Genomic DNA, 25,910 nt, shown 5'->3' on the forward strand with positions numbered 1-25,910 from the left:
CAGAATCTGTCATCCATGGCGACATTTTATCAGATGATTTCTTTTTTTCCCTGAAGGGCACTGCCGTATTTAAAATATTAGTCAGGGCATCAAAGAATACGCAGAAGCGATCAGAGAACGTGAAGTTGATCACAGAAACATTAGCAACGCATAATCCCTAATCCATAATCCTCGAGTGTATTCCCAAAACAGTGGGTGGACCATGCAACCGTTCTCAAGTAAGGTTTGAAATTCAAGTGCCAAGGAGTCACGGTGTGTTAGATCATTAACATGTATGTTAAAATCGCCAGTGTTGACAATCTTGTCGTGGCTCAGTGTGATAGAGGATAAAAACTAGGAGAAATCAGATTAAGAAACATGGATTGGCTTTGGGAGGACTGTAAATAACAGCACAGAGGACAGGATCTGTGCTAATACTTTCATATTAAAGAGGACATAGTTCCAGAGCTTGCCAGAGCAAGCTGGCTGTAGGCATTTGGCTTCAACCATGTTAGTTAAAAACATAAAAAAGAGATCTCTGGGAGTGATCATTAAAGATAAAAGTCTATTGGTGAATGATCTCACATTAAAAAGGCACATCTTAAATAATGTAGCCAGGTGGAGTGAGGCCAGGATAGTCGATTTTATGGTAAACAGCTGCGGAGCGACTGTAGTTAAATTCCTAACACTGACAACTTTTGTTTTGCATTTTGGACCTGATATCCCGGAGGATAATAATGTGATAACGTAATAATAGTGATCAGCCTTTGCATGAGAGCAGGGTCAGGTCAGTGTTCCAGGAAAAGACACGGGAGCCGTTATAATTCGGGTGGAGACCATCACGTTTAAAAAGCTTGGGTCGGTTCAGAAATAAAATAAAATTATCCACACATGGGATGTCCCTAATTGTACAGAATCTTTTCCGGCGAACACGGCTGAATTTTTAATCTCCAAAACAAGGGGGCAGTAGCCGACCAGAAAAAAACACACACTGATTTCCAGATTCTAGCACAGTGTCAATTAAGGCCATGAAGTCAGACTTGAGCTTCTTAGATTGTTTGAATTTCAGATCATTAATTCCAGCATGAACAGTCTCGGACTGTGCCGTTGAAGGTGATGGGCAGCGCGGATGCTAATATCCATAACACAGGCACCTCTGGTGACAGAAAGTTGGTGTTTTGGGGCTCCAACACCCCCAGGCAGATTTTGGATGTTGGTGTCTGGTGTCTCCCTCACAGTTGTGTGGTTTCACCTGGCCGCTGCTGCCGTCACTCTGATTTTCTTTTTGTGGCGAGCAGAAAACGATGACGCATCATTAGTGACCCCACTATCATTAAATTAAGCCCTTGTGACTGCAGCTTCAGTAACACTGCATGGCTAACCCAACGCCACTGTTGGGCTGCTCTATAGCATAATGTTCATAATGAATCTTCCAGCAAGTAGGGTGAGTAGATATAGGGCCGGTGAGGGTGAGCTGTGTGGTACAGTCCACGGAGCAGCTTAATTTCAAACACACATAATCCTTCCTTGTGGACCAGAGTCAGTTTCCCAGCTATACTGTTTTTACTACTTTGATCTCCCTGTGGTTGTAACGAGTTGTGTTTCCCCGCTGTGTAGAAACAAGAAAGAGCACGGGTCCTCCTCAAGAATGTTTTCCTTACGTTTGGAGTGTTACAGTTGGCTTGAAAGGAAATAAAACAAGTTGATGGACAAGACAAAATGGAAAAATGCAGTTGTGCTTCTGTGTCCTGAATTTCATTTATTATAAATAACATCTCCTGAACAGTACAACTTGTGCCTACATTTATATATCCCCATGGGTTGAAGTAGGATCTACTAATGTTGTACTGATTTTATACTAAACAACTACCTGAATGACCAGATCCATGTTTTATCTTTGAAAAACAAACTAAGGTTAAAAGACAGTCAGATTTGACTGCCACAAATCTCAGCACTTTGGTAAAGCAATTGTAATTTTTGTCGTTCACCAACTTATTTTGTACTGAATCAGTACACATCTTTATTTTCTCCTCTAAATCCCAGTAAGGTGGAGAGCTTTATTTCTCAAAGTGCAACCAGAGAAAGTCTTTTGAAGACACAGTTTATGAAGTTTTAAAATCCAAAGACACTGCCTTTCCTACTCTGGATCAAGTTATGAAATGAAGAACAGCATAAAGGTCGACGACATGAACACTGAGTCACATAATGTCGGTATAACGTTAAGAACTATCAAACAATCATTTAATACCAGCAGAACCTTTGTAGTTCTGTAAAACTCCTCTCTTGGTTTTGGTTAGCTAAATCAGCTAGTTAGCTATCAGGCTGTTATAGAGGAGTGCAACTTTCATGTTATGGGAAATAAAACACCCATATCTTTAGTCAGAGGTGACTGATAATGTTTATCCCCAAAATCATATCTATTTATGGCAAAAAAAAAAAAAAAGGACAGCGACCCCAGCCATTCTTCTAATGAGACTATCAAGATTTATAGGGACAAATTTTCCATGCTATATAAATGAGAGAAAATGGGCAAAGCCATTAATTTTTGTTCCATTATATGTTCCTGACTAAATATCAAGGTTGGATTTTTTTCCATTTCTCGCAATATATCAACACATTAATCTAGAAGCTAAAATTTCCTACTGCAATGCTATTGGCAATAATTCCTAATGAGGGGTCATTTTTGGGGTCATTATGGCACATAAAACATCCCAACCTTGTAAAACTTTTACAGCCAAGAAAGGACGACATCCTCCTGAAGAACTAAGACCATAAAACATGAATGAGCTATCCTTTCAGAATGAAATAGAACGATAGAGCTAATAAGAATCCCTTTAACTATTCAGTATAAGCTGCCCATTGTTCTCTTAGCTTAGGCTACATGACATACAGCTGGAGTATTTATGTAGATGTCCTATTTATCAGAGTCGAGACTGACATGTTTGGCTTTGTCCAGTAGGCTGGCAGACACCAGAGCCTTGCCATCAGAGACCAAGGCGGGGCTGACGACCCATCCATCTGTGAGGAGCAACAGTCAGACCGAGGAGCAGCATGATGAAAATGGTGCTGCCATTTTGTTCAGTAAAACTTTCCAGCCATCCATTCTGTCATGTACACCTATTCATTCACGGGGAGGGCAGGTGTCTATTCCAGCGTGTGGTGGGCGGCGGAGAAACACCCCAGGATGCTTTAGGTCATCAGTCAAACAACACAACACAGACTCAGACAGCACAAACACATTTACGCCTGAGGGCAATTTACAGTGGAAGGAAAGCGAAGCAAAGCCGCATGAACAAAGAGTCAACATGGGAGCTCCACACAGAGGCCTCGGTTGGGTTCATCTGAGAGCCTGTATTTCCTTTCTGCTGTTTTTAGTTCTTGTGCTCATTTATAGTTCCATCCTTTCCCTCATCTTTTTTTGCAGTGTTTTTTTTTTTAATTAGCCTATAAAACAAGTGCATTTGCATTTTATGTATAAAATTGTGCTATACAAGTCAACCTGAACGTGAACCTCTGCTGTGCCATAAGGGGACAGAACCAACAACTGAGCCGCCACGCTACAGTAAACCTTGTGTCTAAATTTTCATAACATTTGCATTGTACAATTTCATGCCTAATTTAAAGTCATGTTCGTGAAGAAACACATTTATTAAACGGATGTGCTCCATCGACTCACTATCCACTCATCCTTTGCAGGTTTGCTAGGGTCTACGGCCTATCCCAGCTCAGACTGGGCGAGAGGTGGGGTACATCCTGGACAGGCCGCCAGTCTGATCATATAGACAGACGACCCTTCACACCTACACACTCGGAAAACATGCAATCTCCCCACCTGTACTCCACCAGATCCGACCCAAGGACCCTCATGCTGTAAGGTGACAGTGCTAACCGATTCACTCCAGCGACTATATAAATTAAACACAGAAGTTTAAGTTTAAGGGTGACGCTGTGGTGCAGTGGTTAGCACCACGGTTAGGCCAGGGCCTTTCTGTGTGGAGTTTGCATGTTCTCCCCAAGCCTGCGTGGGATTCCTCCGGGTACTCCAGCTTCCTCCCACAGTCTAAAGACATTCTGGTTAGGCTTATTGGCGACTCTAAATTGCCCGTTGGCGACTTGTTGTTTGTCTCTGTATGTCGGCCCCGTGATAGACTGGCGACCTGTCCAGGGTGTAACCCGCCTCTTGCCAAAAGCTTGGATTCGCCCCGCCAAACCTCAAAAGGACAAGCGGTACAGCCAATGGATGGATGGAGTTTAAGTTTTAAACCTAAAGTTATGAAAAATACTTTTCCTGAATTAGTCATTGTAGTACAAACTTTCCTCCCAGCTTTTGAAAGTGAGCACAGTTGAGCTTGCATTTATGCAGTGATACAACGTGATATTTTTAAATTGTATCCAGTAATTGACAGATGTTATCTAACTGGACTGAAAATATGTTGATTTTGTGGAAAATATGAATCTCTTGTCGATATGTGAATTAGGAGCCAGTTTATATTCATGTTGGTGACAACTGAGCAGAGAGGAAATGCTTTCTTTCTTCAAACATTCGTGAGTCTAGCCTCATAATATAACCGAGAAAAAAACCCCAAAATCAACGAAGTAGTTTTAATTCGCTCAACACATTTCTGGTTGAGCTAATAATTTCTCGTGAATTAAGTTAAACTAGTTCATGCCGTGGAATTGAACACGGCACATAATGCTCGTGTGAGTGCACAAAGGTCACCAGGCAGACTACCTCGCTGCCTGACTCACTGGCTACAACACTGCTAATGAAGCCAAAGTGGTTGTGTACAACACGCTTGTGTTTCCACTCCCCTGCACTGCTGCCCACAGGCTTGGTTAATTATCTCCTTTGTTTAAAATGGGTCTCACACCAGCCTTGAATGTGCTGTTAGTGGGGTGAATGAGCAGTTTGTGACTGATCAATAATAAGAGTCCTGTGTGGCAGTAAAGAAAAAAACATCACACGGTCTCTCTTCTTGTGTGTTTTTCTCATAGACAATTATCCCTCCTGCTGTTTATCTTGTCTGTTGTTTTTCCTTTCGTCACTTTCCTGCTTTCCTGTGAGTAACTCCTTTTCTTTAAACCAATGAAAAAGGTCGATAACCAATGAGGTTATCCACTGCGTAAAACACTTAAATTATTTACTTGACATTGGCGATGTCCTGTTTTTTTCTTCATTGTTTCTAAGGAACTGAAGGGCGTCATCTGTGATTTCTTCAGCTGTTTATTTTCTGGTTTGAAGTGCTGGGTGGCTATTATTAGTGTTGACTCTCACAACCACATACATGGCTCTTGAGGAGAGAGTGAGTGGCGGGTAAAGAGTGAACCATGTATGTTAAAGGTTTGGTTGCAGCACTATTGTAATTCCATACAACATTGCCTGGTAATTTGATTGCTACAATGGTGGTACAGTAGTAACCATGCCACAGTAGCACAGTAGTAAAAAGTTGTGGATAAATTAGCCCATGCAAAGCTACCAAGTCTTACTAGGAAAACAAAGGTACACCTTAAACTTAAAATGTAAATATGATTTTACAGTTGTTACGGGAAAATGCAAACAACTGGCTCCAATTGCTTTTTTAGTTGGCGAGGAATCCCAACATAAAACACAAAGCCATCTTGAAATGTACCATAAAAAACAACAAGAACATTTCCATAGTGCAGTGAAAGTACCAAATGTAAAACAGTAGCAAACACAATATCTCAGCTATGCAATAAAGTAGATTTCTGTTTTACTGCCTTGCTGATTTCAGCCTCCTCCAAAGCCGGGTGTCTCGAGAGCAAGTAAAACATTGGCTGTACTAACCAAAAAAATTGCGTTACACTTAATCATGAGTAACAGGTTGCTGAACACACCCTTGCAATATTCTCACCGTCGAGAGCTTGTATGTAGACACGTTTTAAAGCTCGAATCCTTTATGTTATGCACACTGAAACCACAGCAAAGATGGCGGAGCAATCACTGTGCCATTTTGAAAGACGTTTCACCGGATGCAGTTCACATTTGTTTGAGGGAACAAAACATAGACATGGAAGTATGTTACCGTGTGAACTTTATATGTATGTATGTGTGTTAACTGACTGTATTCATTATACCACACCGGTACAAACCACAGCCTCAAAATTCTTGTCTTAGGGGCGTACCAGCAGAGATTTTATGGGTCTTATGGTTTGCGGTAAGTGCTGTGGTAATGCCCCTATGTCAACTGAAGACTCTGGCTAGATCATCTGAAGAAGCTGGTGGGATGTACTTTGCGCCGGCAGCCATCATCAGAACGGGAACAGCAAAACCTAGAGCACATCCAGCTTGCCTGAGCTTTCTCCTGGCCCCAGTTGGTCAAAAAATACCCTGTGATTGAATGATTTTTGACCAGAGGTGGGCGAAAGACTCGAAAACACAGCCAGTTAATGCTACTGCAAAACAACTCAAATGTAAATGCCATCTTAATGTCACTTGAAAGAAGTGTTAAATAAACCTACGGATCAGCTTTGCCTTACAAGGTCTTTTTTCCTAAATGGATGAAGCTCTAAATCATTAAGGTTTTATTTAGAGGCCTCCGGCATCTTTGTGATAACAGCTGTTGGAACTTTGTCAATGACAGCCATTTATTTCTTAAGGTCTCAGAAAAATAAATCCTGACTGAAAAAGAAAACGTTTAATGGATTCGTGTGTACTCAACATCAGTTTTAGGGTAATAGCCCCCTCAACAGGGGCATAATCCTGCATGGATTTAATTCATACACAATAGACTATGAGAAAAAAGTTAATTCAAATTAATCAGGTAATATTTTAATACAAAATAGCAATGACTTCACCCTCAAAAGAATAATTATTTTGCAAGACAAGGGATGTTAAATGATTCATAGCTTAAATTATAAATCATAATGTACTTAATTCCGTGTTGGCAGTCATTCAGAGGGTGTTCATCACCATTTTAGAGGCTCCTCTGATGCAGTTTTTAGGCATTAAATACTTGGTCAACTTTTGACTTTTCATCTAGTGCATCAACCCAACCCCTTAAAATCACCAGGGAAAGTAACTCATCAGTGTGAGAAGACAAATGATTAAATAAGTGGGACAGGCATGTGTGTGTGTGTGTGTGTGTGTGTGTGTGTGTGTGCGTGTGTGTGAGTGTGTATGTAGTAGAGTGTGATGGGGCGGTGGGGGCGGGCTGGTAAAAAGAAGCTGTATCCTCCATTCTCTCATGGCCCAGGCGGCGGTTATGCTGACATAGTGAAATATTGATGTGGAATAAAGTCCCATCTAATTAGAGTGGCTGAATTAATCAGGAAGTGTTTAATTAGCAGAGTTTTCTTTTCAGTCGAGGGGAGGTTTTGATCTGAGCCATATGGTTGCTCCCTCCGATGCGCCATGGTTCAAAGGCTTTTAAATCTGAACTTTTGTTAGAAGCTTCAATGAAAAGGAGCTTTTTGGTGACAGAGGGCAAATTGTGCTATAGACCCAGGTAGTGTGGGATGTAACAAGGAAAACTGACATATACTGATTTGTGGAAAAATGGAATTCAGTTACTGCTACTGGGAATATTTTCCGTGTCTCCTCGTGCATTTGGCCATGAAAAAATTCACCCTCTATCACCTATTTGATTTGTTTTACAGTCATTCATGTAAACCGCAGTAGGTTAATCCACTCCGCAGTGGCTTAAATTTCTGATTTACTCACAGGTCATCTAATATAGAAAAACAAGAGTATAAAGCCACGCTAGCGGCTCCGTGTGGCTTAAACAAACTGAACAAACTGCTAACAGCGAACCCTCCGTTACGCTCATACATGCTGAGGTTCAGCAGGTATGATGTACAGGTGAGGCTCATGGGAATATCGTTAAGTTTGCAGATGTTTGGTCATAAACCAGGCATTGAATAACTCCAGAACAAATTCAAAAATTGGACCTGTAGATGAAATAGTTAAGAGATCACCAGAATGATTACCATTCATCCTGAGGGGGAACATATACCACATTTGCATATGTACCACATTTCACGGGTATCCATCCAACAGCTGTCAAGACGTTTTACTTAAAAGCACAAATGTAAACCCCATGGTGACGCTAGATGAAAAGCCTGAGGGATCACTAAAGTCACATGAATACATCATCTGGGAACTAGGAATTCCAGAATAAACTATAGGTGTCGTTCTGTAACCAGTTCGTCAAAGCATTTTTGCCCGTATAAAGCACCTGTTGCCGCTCACAGTGCACGAACCGTAATGCATTTTTACAGCAACATGTAGAAAGAAATGGAAGCAGCTTTCTGTAGCTATGCACCCAAGATTTGGAACATGCTCCCACCACCTATTAGCAGCTCAAAACTTATTTTTATGGTCTTGCTTTTTTATGTAATTCAACCTTTATTCGATATTTCTTTTTTACTGCTTTATGGTTTTATTTATTAAAACTGCTTTTACGACTATCAGTTCTTTTTATTACCATTATCTTTTTTTATCTCTCTGCGATATTTTGTCTTTTCTTTAAATCTTTTTAGGATTTTAATTGTTTTATTGGCTTTTATTGCTTTAAATTGTCGTTAACCTGTCTTTTTGTTGTAATATCTTTTCTTGTAATCCACTTTGAGCTACATTTTATGTTATGGAAGGTGCTATATAATTAAAGTTTATCATCATTAAATTTTTATAACTGAAGTTAGAGAGGTATAATTTCTGTAGTCAGTTATCACCATTACAGATGATTGTATGAAGGCACAATTGAATTTACTAACAAATGAGGAAACGTGGTAGAGTTTGGGGGATTTTTATAGTGGGATAAAATGTAAATAAGAACACTTATGAATTTAAATATACTCACCTATGTTCAGCAAAATAAACGTAAAAGAGAAGGAAAGGTTAACTGCACACCCAGCATGACACGGCATTTAAAATTACCTTGCGCAAATCTGTGAAATACATCATCGTGTCAAGCAACACTCTTTGAAAACAGCAGCTATTTGTAAATCATATGGCACATTAATATTACACAAATGTGTGTGTATCCCTTAATATGCAAACTCATAAAGTATCATTGGGCGTTTGTGGATTTGATTGATGAGATGGTCAAAAAACGATCTGCCCCGCTGACATCAAGCACATCAGTGATGAGTGGGATGACGGAAATAAAGATGGCAGAGCAGTCACTGGTGCGATTTATGACTTTGGGCTTAAGTACTGTTGAAGGTGTAGATGCATGCAGATGACTGTTAGACTCACTGTATCAGTAGATTTATACTGAAATACGTTTTTTTTCCCCTTCCAAGCACAATTTATCTGGTTGCAAAGGTTAATAATATTGTCAGTCCTTCATTTATTCATACCCTGCGATATTTCAGACACCACTGGTGTATTTTTTTAATGGAACCTGTGTAGTTGATTCCCACAGCTGAATTTGACTGACATCTAGCTCTCCTTCTTATATACAGTATTTACGTCTGGAGCTCAACGATCACCGCACTTTCTGACATTTAAGTTTGCAGCTCAGTTTAGTTCTGCTTCAACATTTTTATAGATAAATGATACCTGCCGAGCGAGGAGCACGTGAAGAGGATTACTGATTATTTCCCCACTTTTGTTTCAACAAGGAAAAGGTAAACCAGCCGAGGTGGAGTTGCGCGTCGATCTCCAGTTTGGACACATTATAAAAACAGGATACCGGACTCCCAAATGGTGGCCATATATTCCAAGGAGAGTTGCTCACCCAGCGCATACGCCAAAAAAAGTCTCCTGCTTTACTTACATGTTGAGCATCTCACTGCACATGCCCACGGACTTCACTTGAGATGATTATGATTTAAAAACTCACAGCATAAAGAGTGATAAGTAAAGGCTTACTGGCTGCATTGCATCCAGCTCTCTTCGTGCAACCATGATCTCCAGACAGTTTATGGATCTCAACTCCTGTTTCGTGACTCTGAAGTAATGAAGAACTTGTGGACACTGACACTACTGTTGCAAGTGAGACTTGTTCCATTAATATTCCTTGATTAGACATATTTAAGATAAATTGCTAGCTGTGTATCTCTACCCACCCACACCTCTCAGCTATAATGCTAACATTAGCATTTGTAGCTAACCTGAATATATATATATATATATATATATATATATATATATATGTATATTTATGTATTTATTTATTTTTTGCCAGCATTCAGACTGAAAACTCAAGAGGCTGCGCTGGTGGGGGCGTGTTAGGGGGGGCACACTAGTGAGACAATGATGCATGATCCAGGAAGGTCGGTTTGAGTGATAGATTCATGAGTTTGAAAGCTTATCACACACCGAAACACTGCACAGTGGTTTTATAACGCCGGGCGACGAGATTTTATAATTGTGGAAAATTATTACAGGGACAATCATTCTGTCCTTGGTGTTTCCAGTTGGCAGGTTAACAGCAGCATCAATCACGTTCATCTACCAGCAACGTGTGCTTTCACATATCTGATTGCCAACACTATTGCAAATGATGACAGCACTCGATGGGCAAAAATGTAAATTTTATCCATTTGAAATTAAATTTACGACACAATGAAGTGTGCAAAAAGTGAAGGGGTCGGAATACTTTCTGAAGCCATTGTATTTAATGCAAGCTAACATATAAGCAGCAACAATTTACCTGGGAATGCTTAATTTAAATATGCCAGTTTATGGCAACTGGATAGCTAACATTCACACACCGGCCTCCTGCAGCCGACCCCTGACTTCACTGGAGGGAGACAAATGGTAGAACAATTTCCCTGCGGGGATAAATAATCTATCACACCACTATTATCATACTGGCATCAACCATACACTTCAGGCTTGTAAACTGGTAATGTATGCATATTCTGTTACCTGTTTAGATAACAAGCTGAGAGAGGAGAATTATCACAGCTGCTCAGCTTGCAGGGCAAACACGGCAGTGTTTGTTTGTCTTGGGGATCTATCTGTTTGCAGTGGTGGGTCATCACCCCAGGAGTTCAAAAATGTAAATGGATGACCCTTTTACAAAGATTTCGTAGTTGTGTGTAATTCCAGGCTGAAATTGCCTCAGTTATTCGTGTTGATTGGAAAAGGTTTTAGGCTCTCATATTAAATTTAGTCTGAGGGGTGAGTTAAAATTGGCTTTAGCAGCTAACATACCAGATGATTATGTTTGTTTCCTGTGCTGTATTTGGGAAGTAGATGATTAAAGAGCCTGTTGTTATTTCCTTTGAATATTCAAAAGCCTACAGCAGAGTCAGTAGTCATTTAAATCATTAAAATTGGAAAGATGTGCAAATATTTGCATGATTATAATTTGCTGTTGTATAGCTGGTCAGAGGTCTGCATTCGTTCTTTAGCTGGAGAGCCAGCTGTCATTATCAAGATGCTTAAAGGGGCTAATAGAGCACAAACATCTCGTTAATGTTATGTGGATTCTGGATTAGGCAAAATACCTCAAGAGAGATAGGAAGCTACGACTGTTTTCCCCATCGTTATATGAGTCACTACGGCAGAAATGGGGATACAGAGACCAGCTTTGACACGTCACATAAAAATAACAGTGGGAAACACCGAATTGCTGTCCACACAGTACAACTGTTCTAACCGGGGGTGATGTAAACAGAGTCCGTGTCTCTCAGCGTCACCCCGAGCACAAAGATGTGCACCAGATAAATCAAACACGCCACTCAGCCACCTGCCCCAGACAAAACGGCCAGTTTACTCTGCTCTTTGTTATCACCCGTGAGCACAGTGAGCCGAGGTGCTGGCTCCGATGAACTGCCAGGCATCTCTTTTGTTGCCTTGTGATTTGTGACACTGACGACTGAGCGGGGAGAGCAACATCAAGACTCGTCTTTTGCACAGACAAGAGATTAGTGGATACATCTCCCGTCTCGCCATCTTGTCACAATTACGTCGCTGGATCCTCAGCTGTTGCTCCTGATGTGTGCAGATGCAAGAAATCAAGTGAGGAAATATGGATTTCAACCTAGGTGTGCGAAACCTGGACAAAGGCCCTTCAAGCTTATAGATCAATGTATATGATAAGCATAGTCATATATACAGATTTTATAAATGCAAATACAACAATTTTCTCAATCCATCATTTCTTACAAGTAAATAAAATACAGATACTACTATTTCTGTGCCATGATTAATCATCTGATCTTACACTAATTAAAATGTCACCTTTTTTATTTGCTGTGCTGTGTTATACTGAGAAGGTAAAAACTGTCCTCTCATCTTGGCTCCTCACGTCTGAGTCACACTCTCTGATTCGTAATTAACACCACATAACTGTGTGTCGCTCAAACCGACGGGGGGGGGTTTAACTGCACCGTGGCTGGTACAATATTGATCAATAACAGTATCAGCTCGTCACAGCTGTATCGTGGTCATTCTGTGCTATGAGACAGTGCAAGTCTTCTTATTGTCCTGACAAAGTTTAGGTAGAAAATACAAAGAACCTATCCATTTTGATGGGCTTCCTCAGAAAATCCTCTCTCAGACTTAATGCTAATGATCGGAAACGCGACAGTGAAATAAATCCAGGAGCGGATTCTTGGGTAAGTAACTTGACTAAGGAGCTTCTGTCTTGGACACACTAAAGAGAAATGGTGAGCAGCGATGTAATCAAGCAAGGTCAGTGAAGGGCCATATATTTCTGGAACAGAATGGACTCTGTCACAGGTTTACTAATGGGCTCTTGACTGGGAGTGGAGGGAGTGGGGATTCGGGACTGTAAGACTAATTTCATTTTAACCAGAGCCGGCAGCTCTGTGCACATCATTACAAACCTACAATCAATGTTGTCATATAGAACTGTACTGAATTTTGGATGTCAGGAGGACTGTGCAATTTTCTGATATCACTCAAAATACTGTGTACAATACCATTCTCTTTTCAGTCTGATTGGAGAAGGTGTTAAGTACTTTACATTGTCCAGTAAATGCACAAGCATTTGATTTGCACTGGACCTCCTGTAACCCATTTTATTCAGTCGTTGTAAAAAGGGACCTTAAGTGCACTGCTGGGACACAGTGCAAAAGAAATCGTAAGACAAATTACACCATGCTTCATTATATAAAATAATATATAATGCTGTTGTCACTGATTTAATATGTGAGTCATTCATTGATCTGCCCAACATTAGGCTCTGAGCTTCAGAGGAGAGTCGTGTATGAACTCATAAGTTTGGTGTTTTAATGACTAGCAGCAGCTCCTATGTTTTTTTTCAGTGAAATGCAGTCAGAGAGGCTTGATTTTCAAAATCTGCTGGAATGGTGCATGCAGGTGCCATCAACTACTAAAAAAATACAACTTTCCCTCTTTGGAAAGATGCAATAAGCCAACTAAATTAACATGAGCCTTTTTTTACAATATCCATGCCTGTTTACCGGTGTGTTTTCTCAGGTTTTAGAAGAACCTGCAAAAATGTAAATCTGTTCAGCAACTAATACTCGGGTTTTGGATGTCAGCTTTCCACTTGAGTGCACCAGATCTATTCTTCCATCCTCTCTTAAGAGAGAACATTCATTCACTCATTGTGTGTTATTTAAAATAGATAGCAAGTGTTTGTCACCTGTAGTAAATAAGCTAAAAGGTAAGAGCGATGATAACTCATGAGGAGACTAGGTAGAGAATTGGAGCCTGGTAACAGTGGTTACCAGTGGTTTACTGGTAATATGATCCCTTTTGCATCCAGCTCTACTGAGGGTTTTCCTCAGTAGAGAATTACTTTGGTTAAAATGAACCCAACAAAAACTGCAACTGTAACTTTAATCACTTTCTTCTTTCTTTTCCTGATTGAACGTCCATATAAATACATTTCCTTTTTGTAGATTTCCACAGACATTTTATGTTTTATACTCTCCGGACTAAGTGGTCCTAACTATTTGCAGAATAAATCGCTCGCAGCTATTCCGTGTTTTCATTAGCAGGATTGGTGATAAACTGAACTGTGATGGCTGCAGTTTATGATTTATAATCCGAGGTGAAATGGAGCCAGTCTACTGTACTAGGTTGAGTAGCTTGTGAAATCAGGCTTGATATCACCCAGCGTGTGTCCTGGCATTATATTCAACATGCAGTATGCAAACAAGCAACCGCCGTACTGTGCATATTTTTTATGACACAATCTTGGCAGGCGGAGGCAAAGGACACATCAAAAGATGGCCCTGGCCCAATGCAGTGTTCTTGGAGAAATTCCACCGGAGGCAGAATCAATCTAATGCCAGCTGCAGCTGATCTATGGTCTAGGGAACAAAGTGTTCATGAATAAAACAAAAACAAAACTATAGGATCTTTTTTTTTTTTCAGCTACATTTTAGACTATGAAAATATTAAGCTGTAGACCCTTTACATTAGTACTTGATTTGATTATGCAGTGAAAATGAATTGTAATGACAACTAGAGATCTGTCAAATGTAAAAACCAGATGTCACCAAAACCGTGCATTTGTTTTACTGTTTGCCATCTTCAAATGGTCAGTAAATAGGAAATAACAAAAGTGTTTGCATACAGTATTGAGTCATTGTGTACGTACCCGTTCTCTTATAGCACGTCCCATGACCTAGGTTCATACAATATATAGCAGTCTTTTGGGTTTCAAAAACAATTAAGTCTACCCCTTCATAAAAACACACACTAGGACAGGTAGACACTTTTATTTATTTTTATTTTTATTTATTATTTTTTTTGTTTTTTTTTGGCTTATGCACTGGAAACTGACCACTTATTGCGGGAAGCCCTCACGTCATTACCAATAGAACTTCCGCTGACTAGTGCCTAGATGTTAGTGTATCACAGCACTGGCACTCCTTCCATTAACAACCTGCAATTCATTTTTTTCCTTTTATGATTTATGAATGATCAGGAAGGATTGTCACTACTTTTACTTTTAAAAGACACTCGGAAAGTGAGTTTGGGGAAAACCCCACCTCTGAAATTTAGCGGGTCCCAGAATGAAGTTCTGACCACTGAAGCCCAAAATTAAAGCACATGGTGGAACAGTGTGGGGGCAGCTTATTTCATGGGCTAGCAGCAGACAGTTTCAGGACTTCCTACCGACTGGAGAGCATACCGTGTGTGTGTGTGTGTGTGTGTGTGTGTGTGTGTGTGTGCGCGCGAGGGAGTGAGTGAGAGAGAGAGAGAGAGAGAGAACTTGCGAGTCTGTGGCAGCAAGCTGTTCCTACCCCCTTTTTCCCCACATTTCCATCTGTCACACTCGGCTCGGTTGCCGTGGAGAAAGTATATATCACCCAATAGCAGTTGCAGAGGATTCAACTGTTATCAGGATCACACCTGTCCAACAGAATCCTCTAAGTGGAAACCGACCATGGCCATGTAGCAAAGATCGGCTCAGTAAATTACTTACATTGTTCGTCGGTGCCGTTGTAAATTTATAAGTAAATTTGTTGGGTTAGAGCCTCCATTTTGCATCATTATACAAATGTTCTTTGCTTTTCAGCAGCATACGAAGGGGAACAATTAATCCACCGTGCACCGTTTGCTCTGCTGTATTTATGAGTTGGGTCTACTACAGGTTGCATAAGTTAATACATCCTCCCGCAAATGTATTTCCATAAACTCCTCTGTCCGTTGAAAGAATTCTTTTAGGTAGAATAATTCCAGAGAAAGCTGAATGTGCAGCATTTCCAATCAATCTGTTAAACGAAATGCTTTGTTCATTCAGTGATTGCTTTGCTCAAAATTTGTTGACCTTGCAATTTATGTGTAGCAGTCATTTACTGCCCTTCACTTTCACTTTACTATTTCGTGTCCAATTTTTCATAATTACTTCCCCTCAGCTTGCCTTTACCGGGAACTTTTAAATGGAGGGAGCACAGAGTCGATTTGTCCGCTACTGCTGAATACTACCGGTGAATGTACAGCTGAGAACAGCTGAAAAATGAATCAAGTACAATACGTTTTCAATGCATTACCTTTAGTGACACCATGCACCGGTATACCTGCTGTATACATCACCCATCCTGTTCTAAAAAGGAAATGACTTTCCCGCTGTTAAAGGAACGCGCAGTAAGTATAACAAAAGGATTGAAAGGAAAATGTAAATGAATGGACAAAATATTCATGTATTTTATGGTTTACAGTATGTAAAAGCCCTTGAGAGTCAGGAGGCTGTCAATCTGAGCTGTCAATCTATTACTTCTGCTTTTTTTTCAACAGATATGATGAGGCAATTCATCAGCCTTTTCACAGCTCTCAAAAGTAAAAAGGAAGGAGCAAAGTAGTGAACACAAAAAAAAAAGGAAATAAAAAGTGGCATGTAAGTAGGTCGGCTTTTTTTTTTTTAGCAGGCAATCAGTCTTGGGAGGAAGTTGTGTGGCACTGGGTTGATTTCTGGGCAAATTTTGACGTGTAAAAATGCGGAAAGAAATCCCATGGAGTCTATCCTTTTCTACCCCAATGGGAAATCACGCCGCGGTTTACCTGGCCTCTTTCTTGAATCCACCTTTTCCGTCTTCTCCACAGATCTAACGGTGGTGGTGCTGGCTGTTGGTTTAAGACACTTAGGTTTATGCTGTAGTGAACATTCTGTCACTGTGAGATGAGATCCAAGCTTGTTCTGTCCTGACATGTGACGAGTCCTCAATGTACAGCAGCTTTAAAATGATTTCAAAACAACCCCATCTCCCCCTATAGAAAAAAAGAAAAGACCGTCAGATTATTTAGACTTTCTGTGGCTATATGCTGTCTGGTTTGATCAGCGCTGCCACAAGGCTTTTTATTTTACTTATACTGTAATGTTCAGAAAAACTGGACAAACATGGATTAATCCTCACTCTTGTATCGTAAAAATCTGGCTTTTGTTACAGTTTCTGAAGGAGCAGCACAGCCCCCACTTGAGGTCATGTTGCTTAATATGTGTGTTCTCTCAAGGGGTGCAATGATGCAGACGACTTAGCTTGATTCATAATACAGAGCCCACGGTTCAGTACAATCACAATGCACTTGGCAAAATTGGACTATAAAATACATCTTATATTCCTCCTTAGACATAATGTGCACCAACAGCAGCTTTAGTTTCTTCATTCTGTTTAATTAATGGTTTTTAGATTTCAGTTCAAAGTGCAAAGACCAGACACTTTTAAATGAATACATAAATCACAAGACTAAAGACTAAAAAGGCTAAAAAGGCTAAAAATGATTATAAATTCTGTTACAAGAAAATAAGCAAACAAAAAAAAAACCAAAACGGTAGGTTGGACTAGCATTCTCCAAACAGCTAAGTTGGCCACAAACCCCCCAGTGTCTAAAACAAATGTAATGAAATCTGTCATTCAGCTGGATTTTACAGGACGAAGTGACGTGCATGCGAACAATCAATCAAATCAATGGCAAGATGCCAGTGGAGGCTGTTGGCCATGCGATTTGAGGTCAGAAAATCTCTGCCCAAGCTGAGAGTGAAAGTTTATCGTCGTATATAAAGAGGAAAATCGGGAGGAAAATAACGGAAAATGTGAGTTTCTAGTAAGTCTGGAAATCATTCTGTCTGAACTGTCACACTGAGTGGCTGCTTATTGTCAATCAGGGAACTTGTCAATTGTGGCCACAAAACACCGACTGAAAAACCACTCCATCAGCAAAACTGGGCCAAAAAAAAAAAATCGCTTCTTTTTGCTCCTGAATGCGACTTGATCATCATTTTGGAGTGGAAGAGAACACAGATGCTCGCGCTTTGAACACGTAGCGTATATACATTTTGTTACACATCACGTCCACGCATTTTCTTCTTCAAATGATTCAAGCAGCAAACTAGGCCGCTGCTCAAACATAAGCTTGGTGCGCCTGTCAATGTACCATCAGCGGCCATCTAGATGATTAGAGTCGTCTCGTCAGGATTAAAAACAAGACAGTAATTCCGTTTGTGTGTCTTTTTTTTGTTGGGAAGCCCAACATTGTCTTGGCCAGAACACAGCAATGCTGACGTTGACAAAGTAGGACGTAAAAACACACAAGCAATGCTCCCTACAAATGGCTGACCTGTAGTAATAGGCTGTAACTTGAAACTACGTTTCTCATCTCGGAGTTTTATTCATTGACCGGCAGAAATCTTTTTCGTGCAGGCTAAAAACTCAGACTTTTCCTTCGGTGTCAGCGAACAGCTTCCCCCTCTCCAATATGCTCCTCTTATCTCTCCCCACCGAGGTGGCGGAGAAATTAAATTACTTATCTCCAACTTCATTAACTCACTTATCTTTGCAGAGGCACATATCAAACAGAATTTCTCTTAAACATCTCTCCCTATTCCCGGCCTTTTTTTTTTATGAATAGGATATTTCAGCAAGGCCCAAGAGAACTGGATGATGTAGCCCTAACATGGGGAAGAACTGAATTCTGTTTCATTTGCTTTACATGTCGAACATGTCCCGCTTTCAAGTCTACTTGTCTGGGATCAGCTGTGTCCATATTCTGTGGCCTGTCTGGATTTCTATTAAGGGAATGCATTACGATTAGCCAACTGTTCATTTTTGACAGACAGAACAATTCTTACTCTAGGAAATATTAAATGGTAATTACCTTGTCAAACTATATAACTGTAAAGTATGAGTTGTGCCACCACAAAGGCCACTTACTCTTATATAAGGAGAGAGTTAATTTATAAAGTCGAAGGCTGAAATGTGTAAGCTGTTCAGAAAAAAATAAAAAATGAATTTGTGTTCAGTGTTATGTTTGAGGATTCGCTCATGGAAGTGCAGAGATGTATAACGTCTCAAGCTCCTTCCTCATGTGAGCCGGACGAGGAGCCTCAAAAAAACAGAACTGAGTCTGTCTGAAGCAAACCCTGCGTCGCCACCTCTCCCAGGGAATGAATCAAACGTAACGGGAACTTTTCTCCGCATCGCATCACATGGAGCCCAACACAGAGCAGCTTAGGTTTTCAAGGGGCAAACCAAACCTGGACTGGTGGGGGCAGTATAAACAACGCATGCGCGGCAAACAAAAACACTTCCGAAGGGAAGTTTAATGGTGGATTTATTCACGACCTCCTACCCTTTTCGCTTTCGTGATAAATTTTCAGGTGATTGAGCAGTGTGAAAAATGTATCGGGTCTCACCTGATTTTTTGGCAGTGTATCCCCGCTCACGCTGGAGACCAGTCATATTGATTTAGCTTGATATGAGCCCCGTACTGCCACTGTTTGGGCTGTCAGGTGTGGCGGTTGCTTTGCATTTTTTTTTTTTAAATCAAACTTCCATCAAGTGCGGCACATTTCTGTCATACAAAACCCAGACTGCAGTATATAAACCTGAAAACACAAACACACAGAAAGTGCATTTTATCATTCAATGTTTACCTTAAGTATGAGAAATACATGATCCCTCTCTCGCAACGTGCTGATTTAGCCACCATTCACTGCAATTCTAGCAATAATCAGTTAAGAAATGCTGTGACTGCAGTGAATATTCTCCACACATGTACAATTTGAGAAGACAAAGATAATCCATGCAGCATCATCAAATTTTCCCCAAACTGTGTTTAGGAAAACACCTGCGTATGAATGTAATCAACTTGTTTCATGGCCAAGATTTTGTCCTCTCATGTATGAAAACGCAGGTGTAATTAGATATAGTTAATTTTACTAATTACACCCACCACATCCCAAATTCATATTATATTCGAACTATTTTTAAGCATGGTTTGAGTTTGCGATATGTTTCAAATAAAGTACTCTCAAGACCATCAGTATGCAAACTTAAAAACACAGGGTGCTGGGTTTTGCTGTGGTCGTACACAGTTTTTTTTCCACCATGCAATGAATAAAGGAAATGAAGGAGCTGCTCGCAGTTGGACACAAAAATTAAACTAATTGTTTATGCTGATGAAACCGCTTCAGGAGCCCCTCACAAAGCCAGAATATTAAATTTTTAAAAAAAACAAACAAACATTTGCAAAGTTTAATTAACAGTTGCATTCTAAAGTCACTGGATTAGCATTTGACTGTGCAAGTATTTTATTATTTCCTGTTATGAAATGAATAATGAAACCATTACAGTTAGTATGCGACATGCATTTGGGACACTTAACTTCCTACCTACGCTTGGGCCACAAGGGTTTCCACTTCTTTTGGCTGACTGGGCTCTTCTCAGCATTGCATAGGTGTCTCTCATGCTCCTCTGTTCGATGTCTGCGGACCCGGGATAACATACACCTTTATTTGTTCGTGGCAGGTATTTTGACCTTTCATGGGATGAAAAAACAAAAGCGTTACACCTCAAATTAACGACGGCTCTGTTCTATTCAGGCGGCCCAGTAGGGCCATGACAGTGTGACCGTGAGCCAGAATGCATAATAATACCCAGAGAAAAATAGCCATAAAACTGAGGCGGCTATACGGAATTCAGCCATCTTTAATGTCATTGTCAACACCTGCGTTTGCTGCTGTGACATTTCACAAGTATCTTGTGCATCAGGTTTGGTAGCCTCAGCAAACCAACTTCGACCCGATGGGCGGCCTCGTCAGCCAGAACAAGTGAAAACACGCCTGCGTGAGTATGCAGGACCTTTCAAGAGAGGGGGTTCTCCGGAGGCCAAACATACATACTGTCAAACATACTTTTTTTTTTACAGACAAAAGAAATGACAAGTAAAAAAAAAAAAAAAACCCACCCAAAGAAAGCTCAGCTCATATTATGTGTTCTCTCTGTAGTGCGGTTTATTTGGTACCTAGGGTGGACGGACATTCGGCTCTGATAGCCAGTAAAATCACAGATGTTCTTTTGTTTTTCAGTGTCATGCCCAATGTCAATGTCCCATGTGATAATAATAATAAAAACACAAATACGAGAAAAAGTATGATTAAAAGTACTAAAATTTATTACAGTTTAGGATTGTTGTCGCAGCTCTTCAGGCAGTAAGAGAAGCAGTGCTGTACGTTCATACAAAGCAAATAATAAAGTATTATGCAATCCATCATTTCAGTTAATTAGTTCTTTATTAGTAACTAAAATGAGCTTAACAGGTTCCGGAAGACTGTTTCTATGGAAACTGTCCAACATGCATTATGGTAACGTGGTTGTCGTCTCGGAGGGAAATGAACCTTCCAAAATAATTTTTCTCTGAAATTAAATACATAAGGCCGATCTATTTTAATATCATTTAATTCGACAAAAACATTCACATCCAAGTGAAAATCAAGAAGAGGGAGGAGCAGAGAAACGCAGCCGGTTTGAGCCTCCACAACTCATCTTTTATTTATTGCTGCTGCATCTCTGCTGAGGGTAAGGAAGTACTGACTCCGACGGTCTCTCATGTCATGACTTTACTCTCCATGGATGACGTGTTTAGTCTGTTCATGCTTCGTGTGCAGGTCTCTTCACATTTTAGGCCGCGGGCTGATTTGGGATTTTGTACAGTTCCCCTTTTTTTTTTTTTTTTTTTTTTTGCTCAGCGTGTCTGAAAAACATTTCTGAATTTTTCCGAACCTGCAGCCCACCTCTTGACATGTCTGCGGAAAACTAGAGAAATGTGAGCCTCCCTGCAGGACAGGCTTCACTCTCACTGACAGGAAATTGCCAAGTGTGCCATGGATACAAAAGAGTGACCAGCTGAAGTTCGCTGTACCTACAGATTCATTTTCCTTTGTTTCCTTTCCAAGACTCTGTTTTAATGTGATCTGCGCTCATTGATGTTTGCATATAAACACACACACACACACACACACACACACACACACACACACACACACACCAACCTATGCATACATGCATGCACCAGCTGTGGCTTCAGATCTTAAATTCATGTTTATTCTCTCATGCTTTAATTGTACTTGTGCTTTTTTCATCCCAGAAAGCACACTGTGGGAAATTTGTTTTTAAAAACCCTGAGCACATTTTTATGTGTGAGCATGTTTGCACTTTAAAATGTTGGTATAAATATATTACTAAATATGCATGAACGCATGTAAAAACAACGTAGCCAGCACATGGGAGTGGGATGTACAGGATCAGCTTTGTCTCAATAAGTGCATGAAGAATTGACACTGGAAGTTAAGACATCGACCCGTTAACATAATGTATCAATAAAAATCGTCCTTCAAACATAACTGATGAGTTTTTGTTGGAATACAGCTGGAATAATGTAGAATTCTGTAAATTCAATTTACTTAATTTCAGACCATAAAGCCATAAATATAAACAGCATATCAAAAAAAAAGTCCCCACATTCCACATTATTATCACAATATCTCATTACATCACTTACGTTTTTAAGAAATTTTCTTCAGCTTCCAGTTGTAAAAGAACGCTAAGTTTGGCCTAAGAACTCAAAAGGCAGTTTTAGGTTAAATGACCGCATGCTGTAACATTACTGCAGTGACCTTGCTGTATAAAACAAGCCCGTCTACTAGAAATTACATTAATACGGGAGGAAGCTGTAAAAGCAGATATGTTTTGTAGGAAATGTCATCTCCGGCTGTATTACATTCCAAGGCTACTTTATTTTTATTTTATATTTTTATATTTATTAATGGCATTGGCGTTGCCAGGAGGGGCGGATGGAGGGCTTACAGAGGCCGCAGTTTGCATCATGTCTGAACTCACTGCTCACTTTTTCTGTAATAAACCAGACCACGATCTTTCCCTAACCTTAACCTAAGTGCTGTGACTGTCTAAGCGTAACCATAAAAAAAAAAAAAGGGCCATAATGCTGCAAGATCAGATATTTTGTCACCGGTGTGTTCAGTATCAACATACTTGCGACTTGCCGAATAGAAAACATAATAATGAAATTTCCTGCAAAACGCATTTGCTGTTGCAAATTGGTTGCACGTAAACTTAATTTCCAAGAGACGGGCTCGGTGTGGTTTGCCCGACAGTATGTAATGCTGCATTAAACCGGCTAGCCCCCAAATGTGTTTCAAGCTTTGTCTTAATTGGTTTAATCTGCACCTGTATTTCCCACTTCGACGCCTGCCGCGTGGTTTGCACCGGTTTGCTTTAAGAGGATTTTTCTTCCACAAGCACTTGCAGAGTTACGGTTGTAGTGACACCAGGACACATGACACAAAGGTTCCCAAAGGTTCAGACAATAAATATTCATGTTGGTGAATTCAGTACGTAATCCCACTTTGCGACCTTCATACGTAAAGCGGTTGGCATTTCTGGAACGCAGGAAGGAGGTCTGCGGCTCAGTGGTGAAACTGAGGGGCAGTTTCGACGCCGATCTAAACTCGATATTCGCAAGCAGGCAAATCTATTCCCTGCTGACCATGCGCGTCAAATTCATTTGATTGTCAGTTCGTATTTTCATAGAGTTGCGGTGTTATATTGTTCAGAGAGCACAGATATTTAGTGACTCCATTTTGATTAGTTGAATTATGCCAAAACAGCATTTCTGCTGGCAGCCCGATAGATGATTCAAATCGCCTCCACCGCTGTAAATTTTCTCGGAGATTTATTTTAATCAATTAAGATTTATTTAAATCGGTTTCATGTTTATTTCTCTTGAGTCTTACTGTTTTGTTTATCTAATAAATCCACTCCTACAACCTCTTACACGCACTCGCAGGAGAGGATTACCACTTGAAAGCAAGAACTTCCTGAGATAACGAAAAAGAAGACTGTCATAAGATGAGGAAAAATAAGGCTGTCAGTGTTTCTGACAGAAGGATACTTCAATTCAGCTTGGTTTCACGAGCCTATCTAATGGTCTCTCCCTCCAGACTATTTAAGGAAAAACAAGTGTTCTATCTGTTGGTGTTCGTCTCTGGCTGATTTGAGCTGAGTCCACACAGATGGACCACAGATACAGTCCACACATGCAACGTGTTTTAAATGTGACACCCTCCAACAAGCCAAACGCAGGAATCCTTCCAAGTTGCAGCGAGGAGGCGTCGTCCCTTTCTTTGACTTCTTCCGATACGATGTGAACACGGCATCGGCACACAGAAGGTGCACAGCGCCATTACCCGCTGACAGTGTTGTGACTAAGCGGCGGGCATTTCCATACAGATTGCATTTGTTTCTGCTCGGCTGTCGCAGGGTAATGAGCGGCTCCAATATGTAGAAGATAACAGGACGGGGCTCGTTTCCACGTACCTGAAACACAGTCTTGAGCAATCTTACATCTTACGTCCCCTCCAACACAAGACTCATTTGACCACGTAAAAGTAAAGCTATCGGCTGTGTGTGTGTACACGCGAGCAGCTGGTATCACAGGCGAGAGTGCGGGATTCAAGCTGCTGGAGCCCGAATGTAAGACAGAAAGTAGTGAAGAAACAAAGGTCTGAGGAAACTTAAAACCAGTGCCTTTCATGAATGACTCACATCTTTATTATATATCATATATTATATACTGTTTTGCCACTTTATCTCTCTCCTTAGGCATCTCAACTAATCTTCCCTCTCCATGCGGCTCCCTCAATTTAGTTTACACCGTTACAGTGACACAGACAACTGAGACTCATTTTCCCTATCTGTGAAAACCCACATCAGTAGGTAAAGAAACCCACTGATGTGGGTAAAACAAAAACAACAACAACAACAACAAACTGGATAAGTTATCCCTAGTAAGACCTGATATTTGTTGTTAATGGTTCATTTCCCCGCCTCTCCTCCACACATTAATTCTAAATATGGCCAAGCTGTTTCACCTTCACCGCTGTAGGGATTTTGAGTGTCAGACTCTCTGGCGGAGCTGTCTCCCCGTGATGAAACCGTGGGAAAAAAACAACGTTCCTCGCTGACAGAGAGGCAGCAAATTTATCAGATGACACACGCAAAGCCGAACATCTGGAGACACACTGCCAAGTTAGCGCTAACAAGCACTTGTGGACACATTAGCTTAGCTGTATCACAGCATTTAGAGCCTTTTAATGCTGACACAGTATTTAACATCTGTCTATATAACAAATGTTTTTTGCTTATGTATCTATTCCAACAAATGGTTAAATGAGGCCAGACAGAGCCTAAAAATCTCACTCATTTAGTTCGTCTGCATTTTGGAAACAGCAGGTTAATTCTTCCACGTCTTTCCCAATTTAATAAAAACAAAAAACAAGAAAAAAAACCCCAAAACATTTTCTGCACCTGGAGCAAATCTTTTGCTTGAACCTCAAGAGAGGATTTGAGCAAAGATTTGTCTTAAAAGCTGTTTTTTTTTAATGAGCCAGATGTCTGCCATTTGGATGTGTTGCATTGCCACCTGAGGTCATCCTTTTTGTAGTGATACGAAGGAATATTATAAATAACATCAGTTCGATTACCTTTTTGAAAAAGTACACGCACAAAATATACCATTTTTGAACATGAATTGTCATTGTTTCCTAATAAATTATTCTCACAATAACGGCACATTGAAACTACACTCTCGGTAGAGTTAAGCTTCTAAGAAACTATGGGAAAGATTGACATTAGATTTTTAAAAAGCCATGTGGACGCCTTACACATCCATCCACCACCATATCCTCCACACCCTCCCTGCCTATAATTAGCCCTGGACACAAACCATGAGCTGCAGAGTCGTCTAACGCGGCAAATATTTTCAAAGGAAAGTGGTCTAATATTGACTAATCATTGTGATATGGGGCTAAACTGCGACTGCACAACAATACATTTTCCTCTATCATTATTTCCTCTAGATTTCAGAAGAAAGATTTTTTTCAAAGCAGATTTATTCCATTGATGTTATTTCACAGTTCGAAAGCAGGCGCGCCGTTGTGGAAAATATTATCGGATTTATTGGATGCAAACAGGAGCAAGACAAAAGATGAAAGACTATAAGTATTACCCTGCTGTAATTAAGTAGTATGTAATGTTGAACTGTATTCAAGTATACTGACGGTTGTTTTCTATTATTTTGGCCACCGTATTTATGTCTGTGAGGATAGGCTAAATAACAGAAACACCTCCCCGTATCGTTCGACAGCATCGCAAACTGCATCCTCCAAAACAGTCATAAGGCTGAATCAACACCGTTCTAAAGCAGTTTCATCAAAAAC

Source organism: Xiphias gladius, chromosome 1 (assembly GCF_016859285.1).
Source record: "Xiphias gladius isolate SHS-SW01 ecotype Sanya breed wild chromosome 1, ASM1685928v1, whole genome shotgun sequence".
Classification (NCBI taxonomy): Eukaryota; Metazoa; Chordata; class Actinopteri; order Istiophoriformes; family Xiphiidae; genus Xiphias; species Xiphias gladius.